Genomic DNA, 24,948 nt, shown 5'->3' on the forward strand with positions numbered 1-24,948 from the left:
TGGATCCAGGGACTTCTCTGGTAGTTCTGTGGTCAAGAATCTGCCTTGCAATGCAGGGGATGCATGTTTGATCCCAGGTCAGGGAACTAAGATCCCACAGACTGCGAAGGAGCTAAGCTCTCTCGCTTGCCCATGTGCTCTGGAGACCACACACCACAACTAGAGAGTCCATGTGCCCCAACTAGGACCTGCCACAGCCAAATAAATAATAAAATAAATGAATGAATGAATGAATATGTTTTTTTTTTTAAAAAAAGAGACTTGGATCCATTGAACTCATGCCTTCTCAACCAGAAAGGTATTATCCCCGAGGAGATGAAGAAAATTTAGCAATGGCGCATGGCCCTCCAAAGGGTCACTGCATGTAAACAGATGCCCAGTGTTTCATGGAAGAGGGAAGGGCACAGTGAGACAGAAATGTCCACCACAGCTCCTTAGGGGGGTGGGCAATAATGAAAGAAAGGCTGAGAAACACTGGTTTAAGTAAAGACCTTTTTAAGGTCTGAGAGCAGTTTCCTAAAAGCCTATTAGCATTTGCTACCACTTATCTGTGAAAATCAAGGTTTTTCTCAACACTCTTCCATTAAAAACAAGAAATAAATTGCTAGGTGATGTGACTGATAGAAGACAGTGCCCAACCTTATAACCATGGTTGTCAGGACACAGAAAAACACACTTATCCTTCTCACTGACTTATCTGGTTTTCATGTAGAGGATTTGCATTCCTTAACCAAAAGGTTTCCTTCCCTGCATGTTTGGCAGCTTCATGGTTGTGTGGAGTGGCCAGCTTCGGGGCAGGGGGTCCCTCTGGCTCTTGTGGAGGCGGCTGCTCAGGTGGGCAGAGCTGGGGACCTCTGCCCAGAGCCCTGGTGGGATCACAGGTCTAGAGAGGGGCGTGCAGTGGTCCTGGATCTGCAGGACTCCTCAGAAAGGTTCAGGCCCCTTATTTGCTGCAAGGAAAGACAAAGATCTTCTTTATTTGAACAAAGGTGGATGGGGGAACTGAGGCCCCCAGATGGTGTACAAGCTCAAAAACCCAATCAAGTTGGCCAGCAACCTTAGGTTACAGTCACGTGGCAACTCCATGACTCCTGGATTTCCCGTTTGGGGTTTTATTAGCTTTTCGTCAAAGGCGACATTGTGAAGAAACCCAGATTAACATTCAACTTATAAAACAGCTCAGTGAGAGAGAAAGAAGGCCCAGGGAATCATCGAGAGCTTCCTCAGCAAGATCAGAACCCAGACAGCCACTGTGTGTGTGTCGGTTTAGAGCATAGGGGAGGTGGAGGCGGCCGCCTCGTTCCTGGTCTCAGGGGTGCCTGGTGGGTTCTCGAATCAGGGAAGAATTTCCCACAGGTGGGGACTGGATAGGGGCCCGGATAGCCTCACACAAATAGACTAATGAACAGCACACACTGGCCGTGACGTTGCCAATTGGAAACAGCTTTGGGGTTTCTAAACAGCCTAAAGCAGACCTGACGTGGGTTTCACCAGCTTAGGGAAAAAATGAAAATCAGACAAGCAGTGTTCTAGATAGAGGAGCACTTGAGAGGTGGCTTACCTGAGATGAGGAAGTGAAATAGCCTCATCTTCCCAGCCTTTTAAGAAAAAGGCTTTGTTGTCGGGGGAGGCAGAGGAGTGGCTCCATTTAACCAAATCCGAAGGTCCAGTTGGTGGACTTGAGCATTTGCAGTTTTCTCAGACTGAGGATCCATCCATCCTCCATCCTCCTGGGCCAGCAATACTGGTGCCGGGTGTATGTTCCATCCAAGTTACTAAAAGAAGTAAGTTAGGTTCCCAGGGACTCGGCTGTAATTCAGTCTCCACCCCAGCTCACTGTGGTGACGTCGGTGTGTGTCTTAGCCATCTTGTACTTCAGATTCTGGCTGTAAAATGGCAACCTACTGATCTTTTTTTTTTTTTTAATGTAGAAGAGACAATAAAATCCCAGCTCTAACAAGCCAGAAACTGTGAACCATTTAAATTTTTTGTTTGTCTCATGTTTATGAGAAAGGATTAAATAACAGATATCTAAACCAACACCAGGGACTCTTGAAAGCTCAAATTCTAGGGCAGCCAGTTCTGAGTTCTGTCTGCGCCTTAGAATCAACTGGGGAGCTTTTGAGAACCAACAGTCCCTAGGCCCCACCCCAGACCAATTAAATCGCCACCTCTGGGAAGAAGGTCCAAGCATTGGTGTGTTTTTAAAAGTTCCCTGGGTGATTCTCATGGATGGCCAAGATTGAGGAGCATTGTTTGGGGTATGACAGTTGGATGTAAAGATTCAGGCTTATTTCCAGAAATATTGTACAAGATATTTTCTCTCATTCCTTTAATGACTTGAAAATCCTATTTATTTACTTTATTGAGATATAATTTACATACCACACCAGTCACCCTTTTATTAAAGCGAAAAATTTTGTGGTTTTAGTATGTTCACAGAGTTGTGCAACCATCACCGCTATCTAATTTCAGACCATCTTCATCCCTCCAAAAAGAAACCTAACCCGTTAGTAGTCACTGTCCCTTGTCTCCTCCCTCAAAGGCAGAGAGGGAGAAGGAAATGGCAATCCACTCCAGTATTCTTGCCTGGAGAATTCTTTGGACAGAGAAGCCTGGTTGGCTACAGTCTGTGGGGTCGCAAAGAATCGGACTCAACTGGGTGAACACTCCCTTTTCTCCTCCCTCAAACCTCTAGCAACCACTCATCTGCTTTGTATGGAGCTGCCTGTTCTGGACATTTTGCATAAATGGAATCACACAACATGTGACCTTTTGTAACTGGCTTCTTCCACTGAGCATAATGTTTTCAAGGTTTATTCATGTTACAATGTAAATCAGTATACATTCCCTTTTTTATGGCCAAATAATATTCCTTTGGAAGAATATACCCCATTTTGTTTATCCATTCATCAGTTGGTGAACATTTAGATTATTTCCACTTTTTTGTACTTTGAATAGTATTATGAATACTTTGAACATTCATTGGAAGGACTGATGCTGAAGCTGAGGCTCCAATACTTTGGTTACCTAATGTGAACAGTCAACTCATTGGAAAAGACCCTGATGCTTGGAGGGATTGAAGGCAAAAGGAGAAGAGGGCAGCAAAGGATTTGATGGTTAGATAGTATTACCAACTCATTGGACATGAATCTGAACAAACTCTGGGAGACATGAAGGATAGGGAAGTCTGGTGTGCTGTAGTCCATGGTGTCAAAGAGTCCGATACAACTTAGCGACTGAACAGCAACAATTATGAATACTTATATTTGTGCAGGGCTTCCCTGATGGCTCAGTGGGTCAGAATCCACCTGCAATGCAGGAGACAAAGGAGACTCGGATTCAATCCCTGGGTTGGGAAGATGCCCTGGAGGAAGAGATGGCAACCCACTCCATTGGAGTTATATAAGGTTTTGTGTGTTTTTAATTATCTTGGGTATGTATCAGTGCCTAGGAGTGGAATTGCTGGGCCATACGACAGCTCTCTGTTTAAAATTTGAGGAAATGCCAGTCTGTTTTCCAGAGTGGGTCTACCATTTTACATTGCCATCAGCAGTGTATGAGAATCCCAGGACTCTGCATTCTCACCAACACTTGTTGCTGCCTGTCCCTTTGATTATGGCCACCTTAGTGGGTGTGGGTGGATATCTCATTATAGTTTTGATTTGTATTTTCCTTGTGGCCAGTGCTGTTCGGCATCTTTTTATGTGCTGCTTGGCCACTGGCATGTCTTCTTTAGAAAAATATCTGTTCAAATCTTTGATCTTTTAAAATTGGGTTATTTGTCTTTTTATTATTGAGTTATAAGAGTTCTTATGGATTCTAAATGGGCTCAGATTCTCAGTCGTGTCTGACTTTTTGCCACCCCATGATCTGTAGCCTGCCAGGCTCCTCTGTTCTTAGGAGTTTCCGGGCAAGTATGGGGGATGTCATTTCCCAAATCAGGGATCAAACCTGTGTCTCCTATGTCCCCTACATTGGCATGCACATTCTTTATCACTAGCACCACCTGGGTAGCCCATGTACTGTAAACAATAGATCCTCATTAGACTTGTGAGTTGAAAATATTTTTTTCCCATTCTGTGCGTTGTCTTTTCATTTTCTTATTACTATCTTATTACTTAATACTATCCTCAAAGATAGTATTCTTTGAGGAACAGAAGTTTTAAACATCGATAATTTATTTTTTTCTTTTGTCATTTGTGCTTTGTATGTAATATCTAAACAACCATCATTTAATCCTGTCATGAAAAGTTATGTCTATGCTCTAAGAGTTTTACTGTTTTAGCTCTTACATTTGAGGTCTTTGGTTAATGTAAGGGGTAGATTTTTATCCCATGGAGAAGGGCATGGCAACCCACTCCAGTATTCTTGCCTGGAGAATCCCATGGACAGAGAAGCCTGACAGGCTACTGTCTGTGGGGGTCAAAAACAGCTGGACATGACTGAAGCGACTTAGCAGGCAGACAGGCAGGTTTTTATCATCCCCAAAAGTTAGGGCTCCAGCTTCCTTCTGTGCAAGGCAGTTTGATAATCTTAGAACAGTAGAGCAGGCCAAAGGACATGAGGGCTCCAGCCTCCTACTGTAGTGGCAAGAAACTTGAGGTACTGAGTTATTTTAACGGAGAGGCAAATACGGACCCTAGGATGTTATAGAAAGCTAAAATCCTTCCTTACTCTTATGAAAGGTTAATGTGTATTCTCCAAGATCTCCAATAGCACTTCTCATATTTGAAACGTAGCCCTCCGCCTCAGGTACTGTGTCCATCTTAACATCAGATTAACTAAAATGACCAGAATACTGCAAGTCACTCTACCACAGATGAGATACTAACTCAGTATCATGTGTTTAAAGATACTGATTCTGGGACTTCCCTGGTGGTCCAGTGGTTAAGAATACACCTGCCATTGCAGCGGACATGGGTTTGATCCCTGGTCCAGGAAGATCCCACATGCCTTGGAGCAGCTAAGCCCATGAGCCTGAACTAATGAGCCCACACACCCTAAGAGCACATGATCTGAAACAAGAGAATGTGAAAGTGAAAGTCTCTTAGCCATGTCCGACTCTTTGCGACCCCATGGACCATACAGTCCATGGAATTCTCCAGGCCAGAATACTGGAATGGGTAGCCTTTCCCTTCTTAAGGGGATCTTCCCAACCCAGGGATCGAACCTAGGTCTCTCAAATTGCAGGTGGATTCTTTACTAGCTGAGCCACAAGGGAAGCCCCCGCAACAAGAGAAGCCACTTCAATAAGAAAGCAGCTCATTGCAACTAGAGAGCCCCTGCTCACTGCAACTAGAGAAAGCCTGAGCAAAGCAGTGAAGACTTAGTGCAGCCAAAAATAAAAATAAGTAAATAACATTTAAGAAATGAAGATATTAATTCTTGAGTAGCTAGACAGCCCAGAGTCACTGAAATGCAAGTTCATATTACGGATAGATCAGACTCAAGACTAAATAGGAAATTATTTCATGAAAGAAAATTCCAAATGGATTAAAGTGTTAGAAGTTTAAAAGAAATTAAAAGGTACTTTTTAAAGTATTGTAAAGGATGTTGAAGTGTCCTGTAAAACCACAGCAAGTGATAATGATGTGATAATGGACTAAAGAACTCAAACAGGCTCAAGCACATAGAGAGAAAAGGATGACTTCGAAGGGGGAGCTAAATCCCTACGTCATGCTAAAATCAAGTATATCAACTGGATTAAAGATTTTGTTTCATCATTTTTTATAGATTTTTGTAAAAATATTTATTTATTTATTTGGCTGTACCAGGTCTTATTTTCGGGATGCAGAATCTTAGTTGTAGCATGTGGGATCTAGTTCCCTGACCTGGGATCAAACCCGAGCCCTCTGCATTTGGGAGCATGGAGTCTTAGCTACTGGACCACCAGGAGTGTTCTCATCATTCGTTTTTACACTTATGAGGGTCGTGCATGCTAATTGTAGTAAAACATTCAAACAATACAAGGGAAATAAAATTATGTCTTGACCTCTTCTTCCTTTCTGTCTCTTTCTAGCTTCATTTTACTCCACACTCTGGGCTTCCAGGCTGATTTGAACACATACATACAGTTGTTCCTCTGTTATCTGTGGTAGGTTTGTTCCAGGATCTCCTACTGTGGATCACAAAATTGGAGGATGCACGAGTCCCTTACACAAAATGGCATACAGGCGTACCTTGTTTTATTGTGCTTTGATTTATTGCATTTGGCAGAATTTTCACAAATTTCGTTTTTTGCAAATGGAAGGTGTGTGGCAACCCTGCATTAAGCAAGTCTTCAGGTGACCTTTTTCCAACAGTGTTTGTTCACTTCATGTCTCTGTCATGTTTTGGTAATTCTAGCAGCATTTCGAACTTTCGCATATTTGTTTTGGTGGTCTGTGATCAGTGCTCTTTGATATTATTGTTGCAAAAAGATTATAACCTGGAGGTTCAGATGATGAGCAATAAAATTTTGTTGTTGTCTTTTCGGCTGTGCTGGGTCTTCGGTGCTGTCGGACTTCTCTCTAGTTGCAGAGAGCAGGGCCACTCTCCAGTTGTTGCTCTTGCAAAGCACAGCCTCTGCGTAGGCTCAGTAGTTGCAGGTCCTGGGCTCCGGGGCACAGGCTCAATAGTTGTGGTGCACTGGCTTAGTTGCTGTGAGGCCCATAGGATCTTTTTAGACAAGGGATTGAACCTGAGTCCCCTGCGTTGGCAGGTGGATTCTTTACCACTGAACCGCCAGGGAAGCCAAATAAAGTGGTTTTTAATTAGGTATGTACACTTTTTTATAGATAAAATGCTATTGTACACTTAACTGGACCTTTTATGAACTGGGAAACCAAAAAATCCATGTGACTTGCTTTATTATATCATCTGCTGTATTTATTGAGTGGTCTCAAACTAAACCCTTAATATCTCTGAAGGTATGCCTGTAATATTTGTGTATAACCCATGTGCATCCTCCCTTATACTTTAAATCATTTCTAGATTACTTATAATACTTACTACAATGTAAATACTATGTATGGGACTTCCCTGGCCAGTGGTTGAAACTCCATGTTTCCACTGCTGAGGGCAAGGGTTCAATCCCTGACCGGGGAACTAAAATTCTGCATGCCGAGTGGCTTGGTGAAGAAAAAAAAAATTTTTTTTAATGCTGTGTAAATAGCATTGGGTGGTGCATGGCAAATTCAAGGTTTGCTTTCTGGAACTTTCAGGAATTTATTTTTTCCTCGGGATATTTTTGTTTTGCAATTGGCTAATTCCTGAGATATGAAACTCGAGGATATGGAAGGCCAGTTGTACATAGCTGCTATGATTATTTCATAAATTTTTTTTAACACAGAGTCATATTATTCATACTCAGTAACATGTGTGTGTGTGGTTCCACTTAGTGTATCTCAGAGACCTTTCCAGATCAGTACATATGGGTCAACCTCATTCTTCTTAGCTGCTGTGTTACATTCCGCAGTAAAGATTACCTTGGAACCATTCCCATTTTGATAAACATTCAAAAAAAAAAAGAAAGAAAAAACCTCTTGTACATGTCTCTTTGTGCCCATTAAGTTAGTCTTTCTCTAGAATAGATTCCTGATAGCAAATTTACTGGGTCTAATGGTATGTGTGCATTTTAAATTTTAATAAATTTGGCCAAAATGCCATCTAAAAAGACTTTCTGTAAATAGACATGTGAATAGAAATTATACTTCTGTTCACAGCATGGCAATGACTTTCCATACTCTCAACAACTTTTTAAATTTAAACTAAGTCAATGGGCAGAATTCGTACCTCATTTTTTGGTTTTCTTTATAACAAAGAAAAAATATCTTTGTTAAAAGTATGTTTTAGGTTTCTTCTTTAATCTGTGCATAGAAAACTACCTGGAAGTTCATGGGGTTTGGAGAACTTTTCATTTTCTAAATTTGAGTCATGTTTCAGGTTGTTTTAAAATAATAATAATATATATATTGCTTTTGTAAATTGAAAAAAACAAGAAAGATGTTTTTAAAAACAATATCTGACAATGGCCCCCGGCCCTTACAGGAAGGTTACTGCCCATTTCCCTCTCAGTACAGTGCTGGCCTTAGAGCTGAGGGCAGCGGGAAAGATGTGTATTGACAGTCTTTGTTTTCTGTCAGCAAAGATACCACACATCTGTAGAACTGATTGTCAACCAAAGGTTGAGTATTTCTAGTCTTGAAGTGATAGATTCCTGTCCAGATAAATTGTCATGAGCCTCTGCACTCAGGGGCGATGGATATATTGATAGAAGACTTTGGGGGCAGCAGACAGGAGTGCTTGTCAACTCCCATCCTTTATTTGATATTTTTCGTATAATGACTTCCCAACTCTAACGGATTTTAAGAACAGTGGAGGCACTTCCTTCATGATTCAGCGTTAAGACCCCGCTTCCAAGGCAGGGGGCACAGGTTCAATCACTGGTTGGGGAGCTAAGATCCCAAACGCCTTGTGGTTCGGCCAATAAATAAATGTTGTGTCTGACTCTTTTGTGACCTCATGGACTGTGGCCTGCCAGGCTTCTTGTCCATGGGATTTCCCAGCAAGAATACTGGAGTGGGTTGCCTTTTCTTTCTCCCGGGGATCTTCCTGACTCAGGGATAGAACCCATGTCTCCTGCATTGGCACATGGATTCTTTACCACTGAACCACCTAGGAAGCCCCAATCAATCAATCCATGAATCAAACAGTGGACATTATGTAAAAATTAAATGTTAGCACTTTAGTTGGATCCTGGGATTGATAAGTCATCGATAAGGACTATCACCTACTTTGATGTTGTTGTTTAGTCACTAAGTCATGTCCGACTCTCTGCGATCCTGTGGATTATAGCCCACCAGGCTCCTCTGTCCATGGGATTTTCCAGGCAAGAGTACTGGAGTGGGTTGCCATTTCCTTTTCCAATCACCTACTTAGAGGCTTTCTTTTCTTAGTATGCTGTCTGCAACTGACCTTCTATCATTGACAGAGAAGGACATTTCCAACTGAAGGTAAAGCCCTAGGGGCATTAAATCCCTCCTGCTGGGCTCAGGTACTCTGGCCGGGGAGTCCTGGGGCTAGGGCCATGGTAGTAAAACGGGAGTGTATGGCCCGAGGGTGACCTCTCTTTTGGGATTACCTCCAGCTTGTGGGAAAGTTGGTGCCCTTTCTCCCACCCACGCCAAACTGACTCGCCTTGTTGGTGGCCCTTTTATCACTGAGACCTTTTGCATTAGTTTTTGACCAGACTGGCTGCATTCCTCCCTGACCCTTTGGGGCTATGTGACCACAGAATGTGTTAGTGGGGTTTAGGGTTGTGTGCCAAGTCAAGATTCTGGTGGACACTTAAAATGATAATGCAAAAGCTACATGAACAATCATGGTTCTGTCTGCATTTTAGGGACAAAACAGTCACCCCTGCCACTTACCGATTGACTGCCAAGCTAACCCCAGGCTTCAAAATGGATGCTGTTTGTAAGTTATCATTTCATTTAATTTTCTGGAAAATCAGTTCCAGAGCCTGAAATCCTACAGCATGAGGCAGACGCTGAATTGAGAACAGGATTTGTGCTAAACCAGACCAGGCAGAGGTTCTTTGATCTCATTAAACTTGCTTTAAGGCTCTTTTCTGGGCCAGCCGCTCTTCTTGGTGCTGTGAATCTACAGTTAATACCTCCCTTCAAGGAGCTAATAGTTTAATAAGGAGATTCTCGTTCATCTTATGCAACAGAAAATTGTATTGTAATTTTAGGAGGAGAAAATAAATCCCAGGAAACAACAACAATACAAGATATTTTGCCCTAGTAACAAAGAAAATCCAGTCTTCTACGGATTTGTCTTTAAGTCTGAGCACTTGAAATCCAGTCCCTCAAAGCGGAATGTGGACTTGACTCTCCAGCCAGAAACATCATTCTGAACAATGGTGTAAAGGGTGGTAATCTATCACCAAAAAAAGTTTAGCTATATTACTCCTCTCCAAGTTTTTCTCAAACATTTCAGAAGCACCTTCACTGATACAGAAACAAATGGGGATTTCAGCCCATATTTTGATAATGAATTTTAGTACTCATTTATGGGCTTCCCAGGTGGTGCTATGTGGGAGACATAAGAGACTCAGGTTCAATCCGTGGGCTGGGAAGATCCCCTGGAGGAGGGCATGGCAATCCACTCCAGTATTCTTGCCTGGAGAATCCCATGGACAGATAAGCCTGGCAGGCTACAGTTCCTGGGGTCGCAAAGAGTCAGACACGACTGAAGTGACTTATCTGCATGCATACACACACTCATATGGACGGATGGGCAGATGGACAGGGTCCTTCACTGGGTACATTGACCTGTCAGGCACTTTCAAGGTACTGGGTATATAGCAGGGAGAAAATGTCAGCTTTTAAGTTGCTTACCTTCTGGTTGAAAGAGAGACTGAATAAATAAACAGTGTGTTAGGTATTGATGAGGAAAAGAGAGGAGAGCAAGAAACTGAGAGTAAAGGTTGGGATGCTGTTGTATGATGTTAGGAAATGCCTCACAGATGTGACTTTTAAGCAGAGACCTGGAGGAGGTGAAAGTGTGTTATTCGCTCAGTCATGTCTGATTCTTTGCCACTCCACGGACTGTAGCCTGCCAGGCTTCTCTGTTCATGGAATTCTCCAGGCAAGAATACTAGAATGCATACCCATTCCCTTCTCCAGGGACTTCCTGACTCAGGGATTGAATCCAAATCTCCTGCATTGCAGGCAGATTCTTTACTGTTTGAGATAGCAGGGATGGCCGAAGGAAGTGAGGGGGTGAGCCATATCTCTTTCGTGGTTGAAAAGCTAAATTCTTACCATAGCATGTTTTCAGAGTGATTTCTAGATATGCATTTATCTGTCACACATGCAGTTTCAGTTTTCCCACATATCTGGGGCCAAATACAGTTTGCCTTCCAAATCTGCGGCTTTCAAATCACCAATTTGACCAACTGCAGGTTAAAATATTCAGGGAAAAAATTTCAGAAAGCCCTAACAAGGAAAACTTGAATTTATCACACAATGACAGCTTTGTATATAGCATTTACCTTGTACTGGGTATTATAAGTAATCTAGGCATGGTCTAAAGGATACAGTAGGATGTGCCTAGGTTATCTGCAAATTCAACGCTGTTTCTTATAAAGGACTCAACCATCCACGGATGTGGATCATGAACCAATCCCCTGCAAATACAGAGGGAAAGATTCTGGAATGCTTGGAACTCCCTTTTTTGTGTGTGTAAGGGACAATTCCAGGAAGAAAAAAAAATGTTTATAGGCTACATTTTTGCTATCTTCAGTTCATTTTTTATTATCTTGAGGAAGTGATAGATTATTTAAAAAATGAATTTTTTTCTTCTTCCCCATGGGAGTCAATATGAAATTAATAAGAGATTGCTAAAAATTATTTTTTTCAAAATATTCTGAGCTTGGCAGGTTCAACCCCATTTGTATGTCATCGATTTCTTTTTCCTCCACGTCTGTCATAGGTTTTACAGGAGTCATTGAAAAACAGGGTTAAATATTTCTCTTCATCTAAAAGGTGCCACAGGGTGAACAGGTGAAGAGGGTGCTCTGGTTAGGAGAGTTTTCTCCAAGTGGGACAGAGGAATATGTACATCCAAGGCCCCTGGGAAGGGCCTGAGGGTGAATAAGGAAGTCAGTCCCCAGGCAGCAACCCAGAGGAGCATGGTGATTTGGGGACCCCAGTGTAGGACCCACAAAGGCACAGAAACCCATGGGACATCTCCTTCCTTTGCTTGAGGCCGTGACCACAGGTGCACGTGAAACTAGTTGGCACTTGAATGAGCTGGGAGAGCTTCGTTGGATGTTCTGTAGCCCTATCCATCCTCCAAAATTGGGGATGGGAGATGCAATGTCTGGAGTCACTGGTCAGCCTGCTTCTTTTCCTGTGGTGTGTCCACTGACTGGGAGCTCCAAAGGGAGCTGCTCACAGTTGAATGTCTGGGAGGGCCCCCTGGGTCAGAGGAGGGAGTAGGGATGTACATGGTCAGGGGCTCTGAGCCTGCAGAACTCCCAGAACAGTGATTCTCATAGTGTGGTCCTGACCTTTGCTCCAGAAGCACCCTGGGTGTTTGTTGAAATGCAGATTCCTGGGCCATCCCAAGAAGTAGAAGATATAGAACTGAGATGGAAGGGCCATCTCCAGGGCTGACACAGGGTCCCAGTGATGCGAAGCAACACCTTTGCACAGAAACCTTCTGCTGCAACTGTTCCGTTTCCAAATTATGAGACGATTCCCGTCACATATATGACCGATGTGTCCAGTCCTGGAAGGTTAGTAAACCTGGGGTGGGCCTAGACATGGAAATCAGTGAGATTGGTTTTGGGGGTTTTGAATGTGTGTGGGGGTGTATGTGTGTTTGTTTTTGTTTTGGCCACATTATTCAGCTTGCAGGATCTTAGTTCCCCAGCCAGGGATCGAACCCACGCCCCCTGCAGTGGAAGCACAAAGTCTTACCACTGGACCACCTGGACAGTCCCAGTAAGATTGTTAGAGAGTTAGGAAACTGTTTACTTTCTTTTTTTTGTTTGTTTGTTTTGGGTTTTTTGTTTACCTTCTTTAATGGGATCTCCCACTTGAGACATGGGTGTCTCTCTCTCTTTTTTTTTTTTTTTAAAGGCATTTCCATCTCCATATACCTAAAATCCTGGAGGGAGAGATCATCTAGAAGACCTTTTCCTAGGTGGTGTCTGTGGGGACAGGGTGTAACCTTCACAGGTCAGTGCTGATTCAGCAGCACTTTGGGTCCTAGCCCTTTGTCCGGTCCGGTAGGGGACACTCCCAGCCACAGGACCATTATTGGGTCCTATGGTGACCGCAGCTCTGGCTCTCCTCTGCCCCCTGAGAGGTTCCCTTCCTGCCTATCCCCTACTCCACAAGCCCTGAGTGTCCTCATTCAGGGGTTGAATTCCTACTTCTCTCAGGAGCTGCCCACCCTGCTGGGGCAACCTTCGACCTAGCACAGCTGCAGCCAGCCCCTTACTGAGCCCCCCAATTTCTCCCCTTGGCAATCATCTCTAGCAGTGACCCCAGGTCATTGCTAAGTAGGGCTTTGTCCTTTGAATAAATGACAAATGTGAAGAGCTAGGAATGGAGAGGGGTTGCATTGACAGAGTAGCCATGACAATAAAGATGGTAGGTAAAACGATCCCTGTTTGCAAATCATCTACCTGGAAAACCTAAGAAGATCGAGCAAACCCCGCTATCAACAGTGAGACCCAGCTGAGACCCATCCAGAGGAGAAAGTTCTCTCTAGACTGCCCAAGGGAGCATCTAATGGCAGTGCGGAAGGGCTGGGTTCATCCAGGCTCTTCCTGACTCTTTGACTGAGTCTGTTAGGACCTGTCCCTTCCATGGAGGGTGGCAGAGGTGCCTTGATAGGGTTCTGTATACATTTATATTTAAGTATTTATTTATTTTTGGCTGTGCTTGGTCTTTGCTGTTGCCTGAAGGCTTTCTCTTGTTGCAGTGAGCAGAGACTGCTCTCTAGTTGCAGTGCACTGGCTTCTCATTGGTGTGGCGTCTCTTGTTGCAGAGCACAGACTCAGTAGTTGCAGCTTATGGGCTCTAGAGCTCAATAGTTGTGGCGCATGGGCTTAGTTGTCCTGCATCATGTGGAATCTTCTGAGACCAGATGTTGAACCCGATTCCCCTGTGTTGCAAGGCAGATTCTTGACCACTGGACCACCAGTGGTCTTGATGTGGGATTCTAAATACTAACACCACTTTGGAGGTTTGCCACATGTCAGTTATGGCTATAAACACAGATTTCAACTAATTTAACCCTCAGAGCAGCCGTGAGTTAGTGAGCACTATTAGTTCCAGCCTCATCATCCCTTTGTTGTAGGTGGGAAAATGAAACGTGGAGGAGGCAGAGACTGGCCCAGATTGCATGGTGCATGAGCTATGAAACCCAGGATCCACGCTCTGTCTGCTCTGGGCTGCCTCTGGCCACACAGTGTGAGGGGTCTATCCCCTGAGACACCTTGCTTTTCCACTTTGGGACCCCTCACCCCCACCCACCAAGGGGTTTAGCAAACACTACAGAGTAATATTGCTGAATAAACCTTTATCTCTAGAGCAGTGTTCAGTCTTCAAGGCAGACAGGATGGCCCCCCAAACTCTGAGAATTTAGGTATCCAGGATTCTGAGTACTTTATTTCTTACTGCGAGCCTTTTGAACGTAAACAGCCCCCTCAGTAATTAACTTAAGAATTGATGGGATGCTCGCTTTGGCAGCACATATACTAAAATTGGAATGATACAGAGAAGATTAGCATGGCCCCAGTGCAAGGATGACACACAAATTCGTGAAGCGTTCCATATTTTTTTTTGGACTCTTTGGGAGAAGGCGAGGGTGGGATGTTTAGAGAGAGCAGCATCGAAACATGTATATTATCAAGGGTGAAACAGATCACCAGCCCAGGTTGGATGCATGAGACAAGTGCTCGGGGCTGGTGCACTGGGAAGACCCAGAGGGATGGAGTGGGGAGGGAGGTGGGAGAGGGGATTGGGATGGGGAACACATGTAAATCCATGGCTGATTCATGTCAATGTATGGCAAAAACCACTACAATATTTAAAGGAATTAGCCTCCAACTAATAAAAATAAATGGAAAAAAAAATTAGTTGTAGTATTAAAAAAAAATTGATGGGAATTCTCTGGCAGTCCAATACCCTGGTCACCTGACTTAAAGAGCCAACTCATTGGAAAAGACCCTGATTCTGGGAAAGACTGAGGGCAAGAGGAGAAGAGGGCAATAGAGGATGAGATGGTCGGATGTCATCACCGACTCAATGGACATAAGTTTGAGCCAACTCTGGGAGATAGTGAAGGACAGGAAAGCCTGGAGTGCTGCAATCCATGGAGTCACAAAGAGTCAGATACAACTTAGCAATTGTACGACAACAACCTTGGCAGTCCAGTGGTTAGGGCTCTGAGCTTTCACTGCCAAGGGCGTGGGTTTCATCCCTGATTGGGGAACTAGGATCCCACCAGCTGTGCACAGCTCAGTCAAAAAGAAAAGAATTGATTTCCTTGCCGGAACCATGGAGACAGAACACATCAACAGTCATTTACAAGTGTTCCCTGAGCTGGAGGGAAGCATGCAAGGGGCTGTCTCTAAAGCCCGTGCCTTTAGATGAGAGACCAAACGCCTCAACCATTCACCATCTGCCTCTGTTTAAAAACAATAAAAAAGCTAGGTCAACAGTACCACCCCAACAAGTGAGGACTACATGAGCTGCTACATGGAAAGTTCTAGAACAGCTTTGGCACCTAGCAGGATTTCTATAAGGGCAAGTCTCTCCCCTGTTCTTCCCAAGAGGGCAAGAGGCTATGGAGGATTTCACAAAACATGATGAATTCTAAGCCCAGCTCTCTGTCCTCACTGAGCTTGTAAATTAGGGAAGTGCCAACTGAAACCACAGTCACAGAAATGAGGATTTCAGGCCTAGAAGGCGAGACGCCACAGGACCATACCTGGTCAGGTGCAGGATGCGCTGTTCTCAGTGGGCGTGGCCTGTGCCCACTGGCCCAATTCCATCTCAGACGCAATTTGGGGCTAGAACAGAGATTTTACAAAGTTTGAAAATATGTAAAATTTTTTGAAAAATCCATGGCATAGCAGGGCTGGCCTCGGATTCCTGCAGGGTAACAGGTGGCGGCCCCCCTCCAATGGTCCATGCCTACTCCTCCAGCAGAGCCTTGTTGTGTTGGGGCTTCAAGAGCAAGGCCAGATTCAGCGCTGACCCCACCACTTAGCTTGGGCTGTCCAGGTGGCACTAGGGATAAAGAACCCACCTGCCAATGCAGAAGACATAAAAGACGTGGGTTTGATCCCTGGGTCGGGAAGATCCCCTGGAGGAGGGCACGGCAACCCACTCCAGTATTCTTGCCTGGAGAATCCCATGGACAGAGGAGCATGGTGGGCTACAGTCCATGGTGTTGCAAAGAGTCAGACATGACTGAGACAACTTAGCATGCACAATACCATCACTTAGCACTGGCACGACCGTGAGCAGCTTACCTGACCTCTCAATGTCTGGGCAGTGGCAGTGTCCACCTCCTAGGATTGCTGTGGGCTTCAATGCTTAGTTCATGTGAAAGGCCTGGGCTCAGGGCCCACCTCACAGGAAACACCAGACTGTGATTATTGTGGCTTTTGTTATTATCAGGACTACCCTGTGCCTGGTCTTAGGAAGCATTGATGTGTTTGACCCGTGGTTCCAAGGAAGGAAAGCTCATCACAGTCTGGGGTTTTGATTTCTTTTTTTTTTTGAGTTGTCTTTTGAGTCAAGTCTGAGCTTGGAGAGCGAGGAGAGGATAGCAGACAGGGGAACAGCAAGGGTAAAAGCTTGGAGGTAGGAAGGTGCATATTGCTTTGCTGTTGTTGTTCAGTCGCTAAGTCCTATCTGATTCTATAGACTGTGGCCTGCCAAGCTCCTCTGTCCATGAGATTCTCCAGGCAAGAATCCTGGAGTGGGTTGCCATGCCCTGCTCCAGGAGATCTTCCCGACCCAGGAATCTAACCCGAATCTCCTGCTTAGCAGGCACATTCTCTACCACTTAGCCACCATTCAGCCTTCCTTCCATCTGCTGAGTTTTCTCACCTTCTTCCATGTGCCTTGTTCAAGGTTTGGGGCCAGATGCACCTCTGTACCCTCAGGTCCTGGAGAATGATATGCTCAGTCACAGGTTGGCCACAGACACTCCCCCTCTGGACGACAACACCACCTTCAGCAGGTTGTGCTCGGGTTTACTGTTGGGGTCCCAAGAGAGGTGTGGGAAGAATCATTTCAGTTGTTTTTGTCAGTTGCTCGGTCATGTCTAACTTTGCGACCCCATGGGCTGCAGTACAGCAGGCTTCGCTGTCCTTCACTATCTCCCTGAGTTTGCTCAAACTCATCTCCATTGAGCTGATGATGCCATTCAACCATTGCATCCTGTTGCCCTGTTCTCTTGCTGCCCTCAATCTTTCTCAGCATCAGGGTCTTTTCCGATGAGTCAGCTCTTGGCATCAGGTGGCCAAAGTATGGGAGCTTAAGCTTCAGCATCAGTCCTTCCAATGAATATTCAGGACTGATTTCCTTTAGGATGGACTGGTTTGATCTCCTTGCAGTCCAAGGGACCCTCAAGAGTCTTCTCCAGCACCACAGTTCAAAAGCATCAATTTTTCGGTGCTCAGCTTTCTTTCTGGTCCAAGTCTCACACCCGTGTCAGTTACCGGATTAGGAAATAGAAAACCTTTAGAAAACCCCAGAACTAGAACCGGACGAATCTCATCTACCAGCCTGAGAATCTGTTTGATTCCAGGAGGAGTTCTGGCAATTGGTGGGGTGGAGTAGGTGGTGAAGCAGAATGTAGTTGTATAGGCTGAGACTGGGGAGCTCAGGAAATGCCTCAAATGGGAAACCTCCAGTTTTTCTACATGCCAGGGGCCAGGGAGGGCTTTTAGGACAGGGTGTGGCAATGGGCCCCTGCTCCTTTTTGGACCAGAGTGCTGTCACAGAAGAAAGAAGGTGAAGTCGCTACGTTGTGTCCGACTCTTTGCGACCCCATGGACAGTAGCCTGCACCAGGTTCCTCTGTCCATGGGATTTTTCTAGGCAAGGGTACTGGAGTGGGTTGCTGTTTCCACTGCATTCAAAATGCTGAACTTGGGAGTGGCCTGTGTTTGTGACAGTTTCAAATTCTGACATTCTCTAGCAGTCCTCATCACAGATAATCAGATATAAGCCTACAAGTCAAGAATATACTATAAGGGAATTCCCTGGCAGTCCATTGTTTAGGGGTCCATGTTTCCACTGTTAGGGGCCCAGGTTCCATCCCTGGTTGGGGAACTAAGATCCCAACAAACTGCCTGGTGCCACCAAAAAAAAAAAAAAAGGAGTGCTATAATTTGGCTATTTCCATCTCTTCAATTATTTGTTGCATGTAGAAGTCATACCCCAAAATATCCTTCGTGGCATTCTGTGCTCCACATTTCTATTTGGAAGTTAGGCCACTGTCTTTGTGTGTCAGCCATAAACACTCAGATGAGAGTATGAATTCCTGAGGATCTGCCACTTCCGGCTGGTAGCACGAGCTCCTTTGGAAGTGTCCTGTGTCATAATATGCCCACAGATTTAGAATTTTAAAGCAGTCATGGAAATAAACAGGTGCTCCGAGTAGCTAAAAATAAGCACCCTGGGAAGTGAAATTGGAGCAGTGCCAAGGAGTTAAGGTGAGGACCCCTGTGCTTTGGGCCAAGGTCAAGACTCTGGGGAGAATGCCAGCAGAAGAAAATCCTGCCCCTCAGCACTGTGTTCAGGGCACCTTCCGGTTGCGCTGGCATTTTTTGCATCACCTCCACCCCCACGCTCACCCTGCCTAGCTTTCCTGCCCAGGTTTCTAAGTGGGAGGCCCACACCTGCATGGGGCCCATGTGCATGGTTGGTGAATGGGCACCTCCTCTTGCCCAGGTGGGAAACTCCCCCCCTCTGTCCCTCCCCCGCCCTCCACCAATCCAGGACCTCCTGGACTAGTGAGAGGGTGAGGAACAGCTCAAAGTGGAGGGCACTCAGAGCCCAGACATTCCGACTGGGTAATTCTGCTCCTCGCCTTGAGAGCCCCCAGCCACATCCTCCCTTTCCTCCTGCATTTCCTGAGGGGTGAAAGATGTTGGCTGTCACCGGGTGAAGGATGAAGGGTGACAAGTGGAGTAAACACAGCCTGTTAACTACCAGATTCAGTTACCAGCAGTGCCCGAAGACAAATGGCCAGGGGCTGGTCCACCCCTTGAGGACAGGGCATCTTAGACACCACCAACAGGGCAGTAGAAAGAGGAATTTCAAGTGTCATGGAATTGGCTTGCACAGCTGGTATAGTGGAGAGCACTCATCATGTAACCTCAGATTTTGACTATTGATAGTTTTGAATTGGGAACCTGGGTTTGACCCAGAGAATAACTAAAACTGCACAGAAGACATGTCTTTACATCAAAGACATACTGTGTGAATCCGTATACTCAAAATCAAGCAAAATTCTATAGTGATAAAGATTAGAACACTTGCTATCTTGGGGGCAGAGGAATATTGGCTGGAAGGGGACATGTGAGAACCTTCCAGAATGGGTTCTAGAATGTTCCATAATTAGATCTGGTGGCGGTGACACGGGTTTATACAGATGTAAAAATTAATTGAGCTGTACATTTAAGATGTGTGCATATCATATAACTGCATGCATGTTATCTCAATAAATAAGTTTTAAAAAATTTAGACATGCATTAAAAAGGAGGGCTATAGAGAAAAGTACCTTGGCAACATTTGAATAGCCTAGCTTTTACCACACTTGGAGTTTGTTGTTCCATGGCCCCGAGTCTTCATAGTTTGACTTGGTTCAATCTAGAAATTTTAAAACGCCAGCCACTTTGGAGGAATAAAATCATGACAAGTCTCTTCTATGTTGATAGTCGAGAGAATAATTTGAAAACTACCAGCCCCTCCTCCTGAATCAGAGTCTCCATCACTGCACAATTTAATGAGATGGTTGGGGCGTCAGTTTCAAGCTGACTCAGCTGTGGAGTTGCTATTTTGCCTCTTACCAGCCCTGGAACCTTCTAGAAAATCGTTGTCCCCTCTCTGAGGCTCAGTTTCTTGGTCTCTGCTGATCTAAGAGCGTTCTTCAGTGAGGGAGGACCTATAAAGGACCCACCGGGTGCTCAGTACTTCACAAGTGATAATGAATGTTAATGCTGCTGGTGATGATTGTTTTTGTCGCCACTGTCACCAAACTGTGCAAAGTTCTGGAGAACTCAGGAAGCCACAGGCTCACCAGTGAGAGCACCGGGCACCTCTGCAGCGGCTCCTAACAGACAGTTCCCACACGACCCAGCTTTTCATACAGTTGGGCTGGCTCCAGGGCGCGAAGGCCCCCTCTGGCTTGGCCGGATTCTCTGGCTGGAGCCTCTGCCGGTTCTCAGAGGAGGAGCGTGCTCAAGTTGGACAGCCTTGTACCCACGTTGAAGCAGCTGTGGCGAACATCTGGCTCTGATTATCTGGCTGGGAATGGCTGGGGGTGGGAGCCTGGTGATTTATAGATTGCTCCCCTGGCTGTAAATCCCATCTGTAATTGTGACTTCTCTGTCCCTAATTGTTTGCAGAGAAGAGCAGAGTTCCAGGGCCCACAGTCCCTGGCAGGGGGGGTGAGGTTTGTTGCTAGGACACCGCTGTCTTTGTTTTGGTCCCTGCTCAGCAGTGTTTTTAAGGCCCTGTATACATTTCTCTGTATTGTTAATGTAATTTGTTCAGGCAGTGAACAGCCAAGTTCAGCCGAAGGAATTCGATACTCATAACAGAAACACCAGAGGCCAGGTTTTTGTGGTCAAATTAGGGTTTGGAGGCCTAGGAAGAGAATGGACCGCTTGAGCCGGGCCAGGGGGACAATCTGCCTTTCTTTTTCCTGTGTTCACGCTGGCCGGGGTTCAGCTTCCTTGCCGGGCTTGGCCTGAGGGGCTCCATCATATTCAGGGCTGTGCTGGATGGGGAGTGGGGCTGTCCTCGGAGAAAAGGAATGCAGACTTTATTCAAACAGGGATGAAAGGAAACTAAAAAGTATGGACAAGTTGGAGCCCTCTCTGCCCAGCTTTCCCCTCACGCAAGTCTCCAGGCACCTTTATCTCCTGCCACCACCCCCCATCCACCCCAACCCCTCTCACCCCTCCCTCCACCCGCCACCACCCTGCTCCCGCCCTTGGATTACTTGACTGGTGCGGAAATCCTAGTGGGGATCCGTTGGGAAGGTATGTGACTGTGCAAAATGCAATTTGCCCATTTCCGTTGCCCGTGAAGACCCGCCAGCCCACTTGCCATCTGGGAACCTCGCGTCCTGCTGTGCTTTGAGTTTTCGGAAATGATGGATTCCAAACGACTTCCAGTGAGTGGTTAGTGTTAACTCTGCGTTTTTACCCTCTTCACTCTGCCTCAGAGAATAAAACAAATCAAAACAAACATACCAGCCCACAAACATTTTCCATGCTTTCTTCTGCTTCTAGAACGTGTACATGTGGTGAAATTAATCAGGCCAACATTATCAGCCCCCTTGCTCCCCGCCTGCCTTGGAAGAATGCCTGGTGTGCGTGCATCCATGCATCCATTTAACAATTACAGAACACCTTCTGGGGTTACCAAGTAGAATCTGATAGGGTCCCAGCCCATGGGACCTTGAAAGGCAGGGGGGACAAACAGGAAGACCAGTCCTTACCGTAAAGCAGAGTGAAACATCACCTGGAATATGTGTAATAGGAGCGGCTCAGGCTTGGAGGGGTGAAGGGGGCCCTGATAAGGAGGTGTGTGAGCGGAGCCCTGCAGGAGAATACTAAGTATCAGTTCTAGTTAGAACCAAGGTCCCCTGAGCTTGCTGCCATTCCAATGACAGGAACACCCTGGGGAGGGGAGGGGAGAGACCTGCCTTCTTAGTGGCCCTGTTGTCCCTAGAGAATGCTGGGGATTCACCAGCCGTTTTCAGAGGCTAACCGTTTTTATTCAGAAGGTGAATCTCATGACTCATGTAGACACCTTCTTCCCTAACTACTTCCAGACACTGACATTATCTTAGAACAAGCTGATGCATTAGGGGCATATTCACTCAGCAATAAATGTTCATAAATGACAGGGCCAGCTAAGCCAGTGAACTTCCTATTCTTTTTTTTTTTTTTTTTAAGTTTTTATTTTGTATTGGGTACAGCTGATGAACAATGTTGTGATGTTATGATAGTTTCAGATGAATAATGAAGGGACTCAGCCATACATATACATGTATCCATTCTCCCCTAAACTCCCCTCCCATCCAGGCTACCACATAACATTGAACAGAGTTCCCTGTGCTATACAGTTGGTCTTTGTTGGTTATTCATTTTAAATATAGCAGAGTGTACATGTCCATCCCAAACTCCCTAACTATCCCTTCCCACCCTCCGCCCCATCCCTTCCACTGGCAAGCATAATGAATTTCCTATTCTTGATGGTTATTGACTTCTGTACCCCTCTCCACCATTGCCTATACTAGCATCAAATAGCACCAGTCAGTTTATATTAAAATCATTGTTTTCTTATTTGTCTCCTTCATCAGATCATTAATGCCTTCCTATCAGAAATGGCGTTCTTCTCTCCCCATGCCTAGAAGTGTACCTGAGAGGTGTTCACTGTGTATTTGTGAGGTAAAAAAATTCACGTATATATGTCTTTTATTCCTTAAGGAATTTGGTTTTCTAGACAATAAATGCTTATTTTTCAAGACAATAATATTAGCTTTAGCCAATTTTTGATGGCAATTTTCTAAAAGGCATCCTACACTCCTCTAACTTCTTAAATAGTGAAGATAGAATCTTTTTTGTTTCATTTTGTTTCTGATGACTCAGGATCAGTTCTACAAATCTTAGTTTTGACTAGGACCAACATAAAATGAATTTTTCACTGGCTTTCATGGTATTGTAGAACCGTAAAACAGAGACATCACTTTGCCAACAGAGGATAAGGTGTCATGATATCCTCACACCCACATATATACAGAGGAAGGTAAACATAAAGCAAAATTTGAAAACATGGTAATGATGATTAACCTGGTTGAAGGAGGAATGGATTTTCATTCTTCTTCTACTATTTTCTTGTAAATTTGGAGTTTTTCTAAATAATAAAAAGTTGGAGAAAACACTCAAATTGAGTCTATAAATTGTGGATAATAACAGTTTATATGTAATGAGCACAGAAACATGAAGAGGCATGATAAATAACACATTGGGACAATAATTACTTCTGAGAAGGTGGGGAAATGGATGGTTGAGATTGGGTACTTTAGCTGGGTATCAGTGACACTTTATTTCTTTAGAAAAAAATGTCAGGAGAACTCTGAGATCATTATGAGAAACTGTTAAATTATTCAGTATGGGTAATGAGTCCTTTGATGTTTCCAGTTACTTTCTCGATTAAAAAAAATATCATCTATAGATAGTTCCATTACTAAATAGTAATGTTTTTTTACAGAGACCTAGGTAAATGATATAGTTTTATCTTTAATGAAAAATTATTGTAAGAAAGTGTTTTGTTGCTTAAAGGATTGTGGAATACCTCCTTCTCCCTGATAGACGCCTGTCGAGCATCTGCCTCGGCATCACCTCACGGCACATCGGAATTTCAAAAGTTGCCAGAGCAAGGTGGGCCATGGACATGACCACAGGAAAAGCCCAGTCAGCTTTAGGCCTGGCCCCCTTGGGAATAGTCATGTACCCAGATCACTGCCCAAAGGGCAAGGCATGCTCAGTCTCCATCCCATCCCAGACCTAAGCATGTCTGAGCACGCAGAATTTCTGGACAAGCAAAGTCTGAGGTCAGGTATCTGCTGTGGATGATGCTACCTTTCTGATTTGCTTTGGTCCAACTCAGGGTTAAACTGCCCAAGAGTAGACAGGATGTCATGCCTCCAGCTAAAGGCTGGACAAGCTTAAGTCCAAGGGACAGAACCAGACTGGAAATCAGGAGATCTCGGCAGAACCCATTGGTGCAAACACAATTATTTATATATCCCTGTGTGTGAAAGTGTTAGTCGTTCAGTCGTGTCCAACTCTTGGCGACCCCATATACTGTATCCTGCCAGGCTCCTTTGTCCATGGGAATTTTCCAGGCAAGAATACAGGAGTGGGTAGCCATACCCTTCTCCAGGGGATCTCACCAACCCAGGGATTGAACTCAGGTCTCCCGGAGTGGGATATAACCTGAGAACACCAAATCCTAACCGCTAAACCACCAGGGAAAGGATATAGCCTGAGGAGCTAAAGAAGAAAGTATATACTCCAACCCCCCCAAAATGTCCTGAACTGTTTTCATTAACCAGGTTGATGCAGTGGTATTGGTGTTGTTATTCCGAGTCTGTTGTGTATGTCTTATGAAGGGAGTAAATGAGTAATCATGTTGGTGTCACTGAGAAAAGAATTTTCAGTGTGCTTCAAAGAGGTACAAATGGAAGATCAAGAAGGCTGAGAAAAAAATTATAGTTCTGAATGCAAACTGGAAGGACTAGTTATAAACTCATCATCTATTTTCATTAGATTAAGAGAAAATTTCTTTCCTAACCTCTCCACTGAAAAGTCCTAGAAATAATCATCATTTGAGTAGCAATGACTCTCTAGTGCTCAAACTGTGACCACTTAATACTATTTCCCACTGAAATACTAATAGTGTCCTACAAGAGACTCAGGTACTAGGGCCACTAGGTCAAAAAGGCTCAGGAGTCCTTCTGAACAAGAGAGAAAAGATGAAATAGTGTGAACATCAATAACATATTTATTTAAAGCTTTAAATTAATGACTTGAAACTAAACAAAAAACTCTGGTCTCCTGTGGAGGATAAAAAGGAGCCATAGTCAATATTTCAAGCCCGATATATAAAAGGAAAAGATTGGACTTTTGTCCCACCTGTGCCGTGGGAACTGGCCCACCTGATAGTAGTGAGGAAGATTTATCTGGGATAAATTTAGCTGGGATAGAGGTATCCCAGCTACTAAGGGAAGAAGAAGTAATTTTGTTTCCTCTCCCTAAGATAAAATAATATTAAACCTCAATTTGATGAAGCCTCTAGATCTCATTATTAGTTTACAAGAAGTACATGGTTCAGAGGACGTGGTAAATGACATCCTAAGGATTGTTGTTCAATCGCTTAGTCATATGCGACTCTGAGACCCCCTGGACTGCAGCACACCAGGCTTCCCTATCCATGACCATCTCTTGGAGCTTGTGCAGACTCTTGTGCATGGAGTCGGTGATGCCATCCAACCATTTCATCCTCCGTCACTCCCTTCTCCTCCTGCCCTCAATCTTACCCAGCGTCAGAATCTTTTCCAGTGAGTCAGCTCTTCACACCAGGTGGCCAAAGTATTGGAATTTCAGCTTTAGAATCGGTCT

The 24,948-nt window shown here is 44.7% G+C and overlaps 1 protein-coding gene and 1 non-coding gene across 2 annotated transcripts in view; both read left to right on the forward strand.

The window, feature by feature from the left end:
• Positions 1–24,948, forward strand: part of TCF7L1 (transcription factor 7 like 1) — a 186,846-nt gene that overhangs the window by 72,764 nt on the left and 89,134 nt on the right. The gene's annotated exons all lie outside the window — the stretch shown is intronic.
• On the forward strand, positions 14,240–14,346 carry LOC133065665 (U6 spliceosomal RNA). Its single transcript, XR_009694936.1, has one exon. It is a non-coding gene; the product is annotated as a U6 spliceosomal RNA (small nuclear RNA).

Source organism: Dama dama, chromosome 11 (assembly GCF_033118175.1).
Source record: "Dama dama isolate Ldn47 chromosome 11, ASM3311817v1, whole genome shotgun sequence".
NCBI lineage: Eukaryota > Metazoa > Chordata > Mammalia > Artiodactyla > Cervidae > Dama > Dama dama.